Genomic DNA, 12,147 nt, shown 5'->3' on the forward strand with positions numbered 1-12,147 from the left:
AAGTAAGTAAAATAAAGTGGATCACATGTCATAGAACAGTTGCATCCAAAGCTAGTAAGGACCTTATTTTCTTATTCCTCTAATTAAGTGCCCCCGAGCTAGTAGCTGACGGACCACAGGATCTTCTTGATAAAGATGGCCAGCAGACGGTCTGACAACAGGCCACTCCCCATTCCCTGGCAATATACCACAGCTCTTACTGCAGCTCTTACATCACATAGCAGGGGATTACACTTACCATATATAATTAAATACTTACTATTCATTTTTTTAATTAATGAATACAAATATATATAAACATAGTCTTAAACATAGAGGTATATTAATATATGTTTTAGATGTTAATAGCAAAAATGATGGTCATGGTGCAAACCTTAGGTGTAATACGTTTTATATAAAACATTTTTGTTGAAATCATGTTTCTTCTTTTTCTTTTGACTTTGTACTGGCAGTAGTCCCTGGGGAAGTTAGGCAAACATAAACCTAGTCTCCACAGTGAAATATGTTGGGAAGCACTGCTCCAGTGACAGTTATGATACAAAAACATGTTTTGGATGGCATTAGCATTTTAAAAGAAGTAGAAAACAAACAGTTATCCAAGTAGGGTTGACTCTTTGTAACTGGAGTGTTTTGGTGTCAGTTAAGAGATCTCAGTGTCCTAGTTTAATATAATGCCATCACTTTTACAGATTAAATATATTTTCCCTTTTCCAAGTATGCTCACTTTGAAATTGGAATCCTAGGAGCTTTGTACAATGTGACTCTTACAACATGGCCATTTTAAATATGTAAAAATCATTTAACAGTGAAATCCTACAAAAACATGTTTTGTTAAGGTTTTGTTTTGTTCTGCATGAAGCAATGGATAAAGTCTTCCACTACATGTGACATTCATCCAAAACACAATATATGTCAGATTGAAACATGTAGTGATCATGAGTTTCATTTATGAAAAAAAAGTTTTTCCCAACTATTCTATGTACCAAAAAGAAAATTCACATTAAAATGACATTATTTATGTAGAAAGGATTGGATGGTATTAGACGTCCAATTGGAACTCAGCCACTGACTTTGTTTTATCAACATCAATCACTCTGCATACCCCAGACCCCACCACAGCCCCTCATATATCAACTTCTGTTTTGTGGTTTTAACTAGTGCCCTGTAAACTAAGGGCTAGATCAAATCTAAACTTTGACTTACCCGCAAATCACAAAGTACAAATCTGTTCTCTACTGCGGTTTAATTTATTGTTAAAAGCCACTTTCTACTATTTATGAATCAAATCGCCAGAGGGTACAACTTCATACTTTGCGATTCATGGGTGGGTCAAAGTTTTGATTTGGTCTGGCCCTAAATCAATATGAACATTATTCCATTGGTCTTTTTCAGTTTTTTAATATCAGGTTTGCAATACACACACATATATATATATATATATATTACTTTTTCTGAAGTTGAGTTCTAAATGTAGACAGAGAAGGGAGTCTGTGTAGCTTGGTGTTTGGGGGTGTTTCCTTGAAGGGGATTAAACAGAAAAATTTAAAATATATTTTCAACATTAAAATAAAGAATGATAAAGGGTGCAATGTAAAGGTTACAAAAACTAATTAAAGGTACGAAAATGAATTTTAAGCCTTAGAGATTACACTTTTATACCATAGAGCTGATAAGACTGAAAAAATAACTCGAGGTGCAGCTTGACAGAAACATTTTCTTATTATTTTATTAGTTGTGTAGCTATAACATATTTAAATGGTCAAATTGAATAGCTCCAATAGATTGGTATAGCTGCAGTACAAACACCTATTGGAGGGAAGGTGGTTGTACAGTAGGTAGCTCAGTCATTTCACGTCTTTTCATTATGGTATCTTGTGTTTGCTCTGTGTATTTCCAAGGAGCAACTGGAATTTGATTGTTCTTCACAGACTTTGTTCCAGAAAATTTCACATACATGGTTATTTACTATCTAGTCTTTGTCATATAATATTTACTGTTCCCAAGACAGTGTTAGGATTGAGTGGCCCCTGTTCTCTGGTTGACTCCAAAGACCCACTACACAGTTTTGAAAAACTTCAGTTGGGGCTGGTTTCTCCAAAGAAGAAATATGTGAATTTACTTAATAACAGATAGTTAAAGTAAATCTAGGTATTAAAAACAAAAACAGCATGTAAACCAAAGAACTGTAGAACTTGAAATGAACTGGTATTGCTTGGGGTGGCTGCAGTTCTCTCAAGACTTGCCAGATATATGTGAAAAACGCACAGGCCTTTATGCAAATGGCATTAGGAATTGGTGACTTAATCATGATTTGGTATTCTCAAGAGGCTGAAGGTATTCACAGTGTAAAGCACAAGTCCATTTATGCTTAATGACATTTGCATATTTTTTAAGAAAATATGGACAACTATAATGAGAAGACCAAATGCATCTTATTAAATGCTTATTAGCATGATTATCACACTATTCTCAGAAATCTATTGTCGTGATTTGTTTTTTTCCCTCTTGTTAATTTGTACAGAGAAATAAGCATAGAGTTTTACTTAATGGCTACCTATGAATTAGAAATGGTAGATAATGTCCTAAATTAGGTTGTGAAGAATTTCAGATCCACAGCAACAGAGCACTGTATAGATATATAGGTGGAGTAGCTCTCTTATTTTGCTTTAGGAAGCAGTGGCCAGATTGAAGGCTTACATTTTCCCCAGTGATTACCCTTCATCTAGGCATCTTTTGGTTTCTGTTATATGAAGTTGCACTTCTCCCCCTTGAAACACAACACTCACAATCTGCCTACGATGGGTTGTTTCTTCCTATAACCGTTTTACTTGGTTTTCAGCTCACTGCTAATTAAATACATTTTTGTCACCTAAGATTTGTCACCTAAGATTTGATCACCTAAGATTTGATCACCTAAGATTTGATCACTGCATTTTTTTCTTTAGAGGTAAACAGTTTTGCTCCAGGTTGCTGAGGTACTTGTTTTAATTTCCCAAAGTAATGAAGTATACATTATTTTATGTGTGAATATTCCTTCACTTAAACAATAGGAAAACTCCTAGACATTTTTTCTTCAGCTAACATATGTAAAGACTGGCACAGTTTATATAGGGTCCATTTTTTTTTTAAAGACAGGGAAATAGTCTTTGGAATTCCTAGATGTATTCAGAACAGATAGTTAATTTCAGTATTTACCTAAATGGTTTTACAATTGCATAATTACTTGATTATGTGTAAAGGCATTACACGGAACACTCCCTCTTACTCATGTGTTATTTTCTGTGCATATAGATAGAGAACATGTTTTTTCTGCAAGCTAACCACTGGTACTAAATGTACAAGAGTAGTCTGGAGACAGGGCAGTGGGATTTATTACTCAGATTCCCTTTCCTGAAACTGGGGCAATCCCACTGACCACCATGATATAGAAAATCTTGCTATTGGACATTATTCTAAGGGCACAGCTAGTTAGAAATACTAAGATGTTGAAAAATCATTGTATTATCTGTCATTTGTTGCATTTTAGCTCAATCTGAGAATGGGTTAAATAACCATGATTTGAAATAAGGCAGTATGTGTTTGCTAACCCTGACTTGAATTTTGCTGCCTTTATATTGCAGGTGACAATAACCCAATTAATTCACACCATGTTTGTAATTTAGATTTGGGTTCCTGTCTGAATGGAGCAAACAGATTTAACTAACATTTAAAGTGTCCTAAAACGTCCTGCAGCTCTTAAGAACCACATTTTCTACTAAACTTGGGGTCGTGTCTGTATGGTGAACAAATCTCACAAAAAAAGGGGGAATTGAGAGTACCAAAGTCCCCCCCCCCACCCCCTGCTCCCCAAACCACCTGTGCGATCAACACAGGTACATTTAATTTCAATAACCAATCACCAGAGCCCATGCAGACACACTGGAGTGTAACGAACCGCCTTGCTCAGAAAACAAATGATATGCACCTTGCATTACAAATATATTTAAATGCTGATAGTTTAAGAAAACATACATTATTCAATATGTATAAGTATGCATTAAAATTCTCTCACAATGAATGTTGACATCTTTAACCATGAAATATGAAGGGGCTGCAGCAAATGTGTTCTGTTTCATTGCGTCCATTGGTGTTAAATTAAAATTAAAATCCAATTAACCTCCATTTAATCAGATGAACCTTTCTTTCAAATGTAAGGCTGATTTATTTATTTATTTATTGCTGAACAAAGGTAAAATGCAGGAGAGTGGCAACAGAAGGCTCAAATATCTCTGTTCTTTGTTCTGCACATATTGACAAATTGTGGCATGTTTTGTATTATTATTATAGCTTTTTTGACTATTTTTCTGGTAATCTTGGAAAAAGATCAAGAAATGGACTGTCTTACCCCAATTTGAGTTTTCTAAACACTGCATTGCTGAGAAACAAGGTCATAGCCATGAGAGGTACCTGGGTAACCTCTGGAAGGTGCGGAGGCTTTATGGCAGTTTATTTAATTTAATTTATAGGATTTAATGATAACCATTCCACACCTGAAGTGAGGGAAGACAATGATTTAGATTTCAATGACAAGAACAAAAATGTAGATATTTTAATAATGTATTGCTTTCTTGTAATTCCTTGTGTTACATTGTCTGAAGTGTCCAAAATGTTTGCATAGTGGTTATGAAGTCATGCATATTGGTTTTCATATTAGTACATATAAGTTGGAACAGCTATTCTATATTATTATTTTAAAACAGGCAATATCTAAATGTAACCACATAGAAAATTAATATTATTACTATAATTACAACTGTAATATTAATTCCAATATTGGGATGAGGGGGTCATCATTATTTAATTGATACCTCATTGTGAATTATTTTGTGTCATTAGCAATGGATATTGAAGTCTGAACCACCCAGACATTACAAGCAATTACAGCAGAGGAATGCAATCTCCCCCCACCCTCCGCCCACCCCCTGCCCACCCCCTGCCTTCTGCCTAGTCAATCTGCTGATTATTTTCAGTATGATCATCCATTGGGTCAGACCGGACCAATAGCAACTGAGGTGGCAAAACTTGAGTGGTACCAATTCCTGTGTATGATTAATATGTGAGAGTTAATATGTAATAACCTTTCCAAACTGCCACCACAGTTTTTAATTATTATTATTATTATTATTATTATTATTATTATTATTATTATTATTATTATTAGAGCTACTTAACATCCTGTTTTGAGGAAGGTTAGGTGCTTGTCTTAAACTGACTACTAAGTACAAATTGTAATAAAACATATTTAAGGAGTTTATAAAAACTAGTACCAATAATTGAAGAATGTAGTTCACTATTTAAAGCTGTGTAGGTATCAGGTGAGTTAAAAAATATATACTGTACAAGTAAATCTAATTATCAAGTTTTTATTATTATTTAATTTATATAAGTCTTTTCATTTTCATGATGTGGATGGAAAATTAACAAAATAAACATCTTAGTATTGTAAAATGTTTGAATTGAATAGAATTAATATGTTGTGAATGTCTTTGTTTTTTCACTTTTGCTCCACATTCCCTATTGCAATGGGAAATGGGTATTTGTTTGTATGGGGGAGGACAATGACTATATATTCGTTTTAAGACGGTCCTGAAACAGTGCAAATGAACAATGGAAGAGCCTTTACAAATGTGTCACACTTGATCAATTTCACCAGGCAGAAATGAACTAAATATCGAAATATTGAGAATGTTGCTGAGCGGGGTCTTTCCACATGGGCACAGGAGGGAACGACAATGAGGGCTGTGAAATTCACACACTATTTCTTTTAAGCCTCAACACGTGCTTTAGAGCCATAATAGCTTTTCCTGCTCCTCAGTTTCCTTCTCTTAACATGACAATTTGATATAAATTGTAATGCCTAACAATTCTTCCCAACCACAAGGCTGATGCACTACCACCTTTTCTTAAATACCTCCTTAATTAATTCATCTCATTTGGATCATCCTCAGAATATCAAGTCAGCGAGTCCCCTACCATCCTTACAGTTTAACCGTGGCTGCCAGGTAGTTTTATGAGAACATGAAACGAATTTTAATATTCCTGGGGAATGCATGCGGCACAAGGCAGAGCAGTGGCACACTCTCCAGATAGTCAATATATTACCCTCATTGATTCTGTTTTTAACACAGTTCTAATGCATCCGCAAGCACATAAAATATTTAAAAGAAGTCTCACACGATATCACAGTGCAACTAAATAATAATAAATACAGCCTGCAACCTTGGTGTTAGAGATATTTGTCTATCAAAGCACTGCATAATAGTTATTTGTGTGTTTGTAAGGAGCAGAATATAAGCCCAGTGTAGCTTCTTAACTTGTATATAGTATAATAATGTGACCTTTTAATGAGAGGAAAAAAACTGTAGGCTATAGTGAAACTGTGGGATCACACACAAATACACACACTACTAGCACTAGATTAAACATGAAACTTAGACTTACTTCTCCTGTCCAATACATGTGAGTAGTGAGTAGTATTTTAAATAATTGTTGTTATTGTTTAGGTTAATTAACATTTTCTAACCTGAAGGACACATAAATACAAGTTCTGCCCTAAAATACTCAGTCGATTTCTTATTTGTTCTGGCCGAATGGGGGATATCTGTTTTCTTTTGTGTTTATTATTATTATTATTATTATTATTATTATTATTATTATTATTAATTTGTTAGCATGAGATATAGCTTTGTTCATTATGTTGTGTAAGTTAGTAAACAAATATCCTCAATCATTTCATGACAAAACAAATCCACAGGTGTGTATGCTTTGCGTTTAGCTGCCTCCAAGGTCTCTTCTGTTCTGTAATTAAACCCTTGACCTTCCTGTCATTTCACTGGTGTTGCTGTGTCTTTATCATGGAAGAAAGTAGCTATTACTGCAGGGCAGCTCATAAAGCTGTTTCACAATGGAGCAGAGCAGAGGGTGCAGTTTGGAGAGCTGACTCCTGCAGGCCAGGACTCTAAACGGGTTAAGGAGCTTTTAGGGTCACCAGCTGTTCTGTTCTCCCCCCAGATAATTCACTTTCTCAGAGGTGTAATGTATGAATTGCATGACACCTTACCTTCTAGGAGACATTTGTATGTTGGCTATCTGTCCAAGGTTTTAGTGCAAAATGGAAGTCCCTAATCAATTTTAGATTTAGATTAGATTTGTTTTACTGTCTCATCTGTACAAAAGTAAAACTTTGAAATCACAGCACTAAAGATGAACTTATACTTTATTTAAAAAAAAATGGATTAGTATCAAATACCTTTTAAAAAAGGGTCCTCTTAAATGGAGTCTAAAAGCATTGTGCAAACTTAAGGATCCTTCCAGCAACTATATTAAGTGTAGCGCTCCTCATATAGACAGACATGTATCTTTGTATCAGGTTAGTTTAGGGGCTTCCTCAACTCTGATTGAAGGCCAGGTTCTATGATTTTGCGGTTATAATGATAGCTGATGGGCTTTTAGTGCTCTCATTCCTTGCATCAACCTCTCAGAAGTCATTTTACCAAGAAACAAATAAGGCATACGAAGGGATTCAAAGTTAAATATAATTGAGGTCAGGAAGAGTTAAACGTATAATTCATTTTTAGCTGTTAATTTGAATTAGGTTTGGAGCCTTGAAATGTTTTGATTGAAATTGCCAGGATTAAAATGGTGTGAAAAACCAAAAGAATGAGACAAAGAGAAACCTTCTGTAGCGGATCTGTTGGCCTACCAAAAGACATTTCCCTTTCACTGGGTTTAATCTTGAAAATAATCTGTTTTAAATAGCAGTACAGAGGCCCAATTTAAAATGAGAAATTAGAGAATGGAGCCATTACAAGAATCATACCGTGAAAATGGCTTTGTTTTTAGAAGTAGGTCATACTGACTTTAATGTTTTCTAGATATTACTGGTTAGAGAAATGTTTAAGGGTTACAATAATGAGCTGAAGAAGCAAAACAGGCATTATATTGACAAATGTCCTGGCCCTGTAATCTGTAAGCATTTTCCTAGGGCATATAAACCTTAGGAATCCAGTGTGACACTTATGTCACATACAGAGGCCTAGTAATTTGGAATAATATAATGTTTGTCGAGCCAACTGAGTTCTTAAAGGTTAATATGGGATCCAATACTTCCGTTTACTCAGTATCTATGGATTCGTAATAAGAAAAATAACAAAAAAAGGATACCACAAGCTGGAAAGACTTCAATGACATTTAGCTGATCTTTGAAGTCTGCATCTCGAAATTATGATATTGCGCATAACCACCTGAAAAATTTAAACTGCTTTACTGGTTTTCATGTAAGTATTTTTTGCTGGTAATGCATATCTGAAGTAGGGAAAACACAATTCATTTTACTGACTGTAACTTGCTGAAACAGAATACAAACTGAAGTCAAATTGCCCTGATAACTTGAGCCCATAATGATTGCAAACTTGCCAGTCATCAGTTTTCATTTGACGCTGATATGCTTGTTACACAAATGTTACAGACATTCTTACACCTCTGCAAAATGCAGAGCAGAACTGGGATATATGATTGTGAAATAATTAGAGTAAAATCACATAATGAAAAGTCAGTACCTCTGAACCTGTACATATGGTTTGCTTTTACTTTGGACAGTAATGATTTATTTATGTTACTGAAAGTTAAAGAAAAAACCTGTAAGGGAAAAGAAGAAAGGTCTAAATGGTCTCCAAAGGCAAAGAAAATAAAACCTCAATAATTTGTTTCTGTTTATTTTAAATCTAGTATTTTAAAATGTGTTTTTATTTATAGGTAGGGGCACACCGAAATGCCTTTTTAATTATTTTACACAGCCTTCTTATGGTATATATATCCAAATCTACTCTGCTTCTTCAACAATGCATATTGGGAAGAAACTGTGTTCATTCCCTTTTAATGGCATTACTTGTATTTTCTGGGTGATTATTTCTCTCTCTGCCCTGGGAATCTGGGAAGGAGAGAGAGAAGATTAGGTGTCATCTGGACGACAGGCAAAGTTCCCACTGATAGTGTTCCAGGAGTCACAGTGGAGCATCAAGCCAAACACCCCTCACCAGCTCCACCTCACCAAATGCTAACTCATTTCCAGGAACATGGGTTCAAGCTGGTAAGAAGCACAGCCAGGATTCAATCGTGCAACCTCCTGGATCCTACACTCAGACCAATCCCTACATCAGATGAGCCAGAATAAACTACTGGTTTTAACCTGACGTTTTAGATCTGAAACATCTATCCAGGACACATCTGTATCAAACATCTAATTTGCTTGCATTATATAACAATTGTGCAAACAAATTTGCCTGGTGACTATGTTTCAATATTTCTTGTGATCTGTGTTTTGGTTTTGCCTCTTCCTTTTCATCCATTTTTAATAAGTAAAAACAGCAAAATGATTCAATAAATAGTATTTCTAAGGTATATTATTTGATGTAATCAAAGATGTTAGCATATTTAATTATCAAAGTATTTATTTGTATTTGTACCACCACTAACCTTTCAAACATCTGCTCTTCTGAATAGCTAGTGTAATCAATGCTCATTAATCAAGGTACATCTATCACCTATCACTTTAGCTACATTAAAACAATTAATTGCTGTAATATAGTCCCCATTACGAGATTCTGCTTCCAATGTATTAGTCAGACTAACAGTACACAGTTATTACAAGCCACATATCTCCTAAAGCAGTGTTTGTAAATATTTGTGTTTATTTATTTGCCTATGGCTGGAAAAGACAAAAGAAAACTAAAGAAGAAGAAGAAGAAGAAGAAGAAGAAGAAGAAGAAGAAGAAGAAGAAGAAGAGAATTAAACCAGGCAGAAAATGGCAGGCAATGCAGGAGCCCTGGGAAGTGGTGTCCGTTTGTGCTGTAGAGCGGTGTGGGGGTGGTGTGGAGAACATTCCTGTCATTCCTGTTGGCTGGACTGGGCAGCAGCACCAATTACAATGGAGTCCACATTTCAATGTGTGGGCTTGCCTGAGAAATGGGGTCTGACCTCAGTCGCATCTCCTTTTACATGTTCACAGTGAGTGTTTTAATATTGCAATCGTAGTTGAAGACCCCTTCTTCTCCGTTTGCAACTATCAGTATAGCTGGATCATTTATTTAATGTTCTTTCCTTCTCTAAAAAAATACTATTGTGTTTTGTGAACATGTGACTATTTTAGTGACATTGTTACTCTTGATTTCCCTTAATGCAGTTCACTAATCTAGAATAGCATTGTTTTTTGTTGCTGTTTTTTTTTTAAAAGGGATGTGAATACTATTGACTACAATTGTATGTAGTAGACATTTGCACATTTGAATCTCTACTCAAGAGTAACAGCTAGAGGCAAATTAGTGGCTGTGTCTTAATAACATTACATGCTATGTAGAATGTCCTGCCACATGATGCAAGCATGGAAGGAGGAAAACCATTAATTTGATATTACTCCCCAGAGAGTTTATAATCACTGTTGCAGGAAGAATTAATACTTATTCCTCTACTTATGTGCCTGCTTTAATCTCACAAAAATGAGGCTGAGTATAATTTTTTTTAGATTTCCTTCTCCCAGTGACTACACAGTGACAGGGCTGTAACTCCCAAGCTGGTATTCAAAGGACGTTTCATGAAAGGTAGATCATTAACGGTCACATGTTTCATGACAGCGTTTGTGAAAGAACTGCTCTGATACAGAACTGTACCACGAAGCATGACTTGCAATGTTGGTTATACCGCAAGTAAAGAGAATGTGGTAGCAGCCTGGGTGCCACTTTACCTAAGGTTGCAGGCTGTATGTGGTGTAACATGTTGTTACGGGTGCCATCACTCACAAATTACCACTGCCTGCACCAGGGGAGTGACTCAATTCATGGCATGCCCAGTGCTTAGACTGTCTACTGAGGGTTAGGAACAGTTCTGTTGATGCTGTAAACAGGATTAGGAGATTGACAGCAAGCTAACCATTGTGATTGTAGCGTAGCTAGAAGGAGAAATGCAGCCCTTTTGCTGTTACACTTGCACGGTCACCTGAACAATCCTATCTGTGTTATCTGGACAGATGGAAATGTGTTTGTGCAGAGGAAACAACCGTGGCTTGTGGAAAATGTCAAGGTTGGTGAACTGGTTTAATACAACTACAAGAGCTGGAAATGCTTTGGGAATAAGTGAAAGAATCTTCCGGAGGTCTCGGTATCTGGCCTACAATTGAACACTATTGTAGGTTACCATCCATCCATCCATTTTCAGTAACCTTGTCATCCAGTACGAGGGATCCTAACCTAGCAGAAATAGGGCGCAAGGAAGGGTCACCCTGGTTGGGATGCCTGTCCATCACAGTATTGTTAGTTACCTTCAATACCAGTTCAATACCAGTTTGTGTGAACTGATGCCATTTAGTCATACTAAATGGGAGCTGATTGTGACTGGCAGCAAAAATACATTTCCTGGGAAATTACAAAACCCATTCCCAGCTGATTTGGTGCTGCCCTGTTCATTTTGCAAGTTTTAAAATGACCACTAAAATACACATCACCTCCACCATCCCTGACATCTCTGGTGCCGGGATCATACATGACACAAAACACTCCTGGCAGCACGGCAAAGGATGCATAGTATCATCACAGAATCATCTAGAAGTGAACTACCCAGTCACATGATTTAATAAATAGTAAGCAAGATGGGTCTGTGCTGTTTGTTCAGCCCTATCATTATTCTAAAATATCTTATGCAAGAGGAATACCTGTATGGATTTGTTAGGTCCATGTTCAGCAGAGTATTTATGAATGCTTGTATGAAAGGGATATGATGCAAGTCAATCTCTGGGTTAAAGTTAACTGTCCCCATTTAACTTTAACTTCTGCAATATTTTAGTAATGCAGCTGGTAGAGGGGAGGATTGGAGAACTCAGGTCAGTATGCTGTGGCTTCCTGAATATAAGTCAGATTCAGGATGCAGTGATTTTACTATTAGACCCTTTATTACCCAATCTGAGACCCATTTTCTCTGTTTATTTTTCCAGAAATAAATTGACATGCTTCAGCTGTCTAAAGTCCTCAAGTGATTCCTAAATCTGAAGCTTACAGCCATCCTGTTTTGTCTTTCTTGCATTGACTATGGTATCAGATTTAGATTAATTGCTGTTAAGT

The sequence above is a fragment of the Amia ocellicauda genome, chromosome 13, assembly GCF_036373705.1.
Source record: "Amia ocellicauda isolate fAmiCal2 chromosome 13, fAmiCal2.hap1, whole genome shotgun sequence".
Taxonomy (NCBI): domain Eukaryota; kingdom Metazoa; phylum Chordata; class Actinopteri; order Amiiformes; family Amiidae; genus Amia; species Amia ocellicauda.